This window comes from Pteronotus mesoamericanus, unplaced genomic scaffold (assembly GCF_021234165.1).
Source record: "Pteronotus mesoamericanus isolate MK-2021 breed Mesoamerican mustached bat unplaced genomic scaffold, CSHL_Meso_final scaffold_533, whole genome shotgun sequence".
Classification (NCBI taxonomy): domain Eukaryota; kingdom Metazoa; phylum Chordata; class Mammalia; order Chiroptera; family Mormoopidae; genus Pteronotus; species Pteronotus mesoamericanus.
The window spans coordinates 1,546,334-1,547,974 of NW_026555320.1; the positions used below are offsets into that span (position 1 = coordinate 1,546,334).

Sequence of the window (1,641 nt, forward strand, 5' to 3'; positions counted from 1 at the left end):
TCTGTACACTTTCTTTCTTTTTTGCTGGCTACTCATTTATTTTCCGCTTGGTGCAAGGCATGCATGCAGTTATGGGGTTTCAGGAAGGCTTGTGTGTGGCTTGGGTAGTAAAGAGGTGGACTCTCTCCACTTCCTTTTTGGTGTTTTGCTGTTTTGATATAAAAGAGCCCAACTGCTCCTTGCTCGCTGCAGCCTGCCTAGTCTATGAGTTGGTGAGGAGGGGGTAGAGAAGGAGGGGTGGAGGAGGGTCTCAAAAGAGTCTAGCACCTCTGGAAGTCTGGTGGCTGGTGGTGGCCACTTAGGATGGGGGCCCACTGTTGACTTTGCTGTGGTGCATGCCAGGCGGCTTCCTTGTGGCTTCCTGGGCCAGGTCACAGGTGATCGTGCTGCTGGAGACTCCAAGTGCACTGGAGATTCCAGTGCTGTGGCCATGAACGGGAGAGTAGACTTCCCGAAAAAGAAGCTCGCCAACCAGTGACCCGGGTCAGCTTTGGAGGGACCAGGATGGTGTGAGATGGCTTCCCCAGGATACTTGGCACCTCCACAGGAGCTGTTCCTGGAAGTGGAGCCCAGGTGGCGCCAGTGGTAGCCGTGGGTAGCCATGGGCGAGCCACTGGAGGGGATGGCAGCCATGCTCTTGCTTGTGGACTGGTGGACTCCTGGGCGGTGACCCCCTGCGGACCCTGGTGCATGATCATGGGTGTCAGAATGGGGCAGGGGAGAGGAGGGGGCACTGGGCCACAGCCCATTTGCAGAGGGGACCGTGGGAGGCCAGTCTCAGATGGAGACATGCGAGAGTCTGTACGCTTCTCATAGGGAAGGAGTGACTCTCCCTCACTGTCAGAGTTGGCGTCAGTTTGGAGTCATCTCCCTTTAGCTGGTTTTGCTAGAAGTGGATGGGAGCTTTACAGCCTCGTTATCTTACGTGGCCAAGAGCTGTCAGAGAGCCAGGCCTAGTGATGAGCGTGAAGGGTTGAGCGAAGAAGTGTGTCCTCACTTTCAAGGGAGACTGACAGATGTGTATTTAAGATGTGGGGCCCAGTCAGGGAAAGGGGTAATAAATCGAACGTGAGCTTTGGGAGCAAGCAGGAGAGACTTCCTCAACGCACATGTGCTCCACCACAACTGGCTGTGAGTCCCTCTAGGCTCAGGAAGAGCTGTGATCCGGCAGAGCCCTCTGCGCCCTGGATCCTGTGTCTTCCCTGCCGAGCCAGTTGTCCTCCCACATCTGTCGCTTCTCCACTTGCTGCTCCACCCAGCATGCCTGACCTTTCTGGGGTCACAGCCGTGTGGAGAAGAATCTGATGGAGGTTGTGGATCCTCTTCTGGAGAAGAGCAGATGGCACATTCAGTTCTGTGCTCATTTTTGGGACACAGGCTCCGTGAGGCTGGTTCATATACCCTCTAGGGCCTAAAGACTCACCCGGGGATGTGCTCTTCCTTACCAGTGACGTTTTTAAAAATGAGGGGAGACTATGAAGCTTACTTCTGAACTCCCTACCTCAGCAAACTGCGGCCTTATTCAGCACCCAGACTGGAAACCCAGGAGGCATCCTGGCTTCCTGTGTATCGTATGTACATGGATCACAAAAATGTTTGTCGTGCACTCTCCTCATGACAAACATGGTCCTAGATCCTGGG

General features: G+C 54.7%; 1 pseudogene; it reads right to left on the bottom strand.

Moving 5' to 3' along the window:
- Positions 1-298: 298 nt before the first annotated feature.
- On the bottom strand, positions 299-708 carry LOC129087799 (pancreatic progenitor cell differentiation and proliferation factor-like; annotated as a pseudogene).
- Positions 709-1,641: the final 933 nt, after the last annotated feature.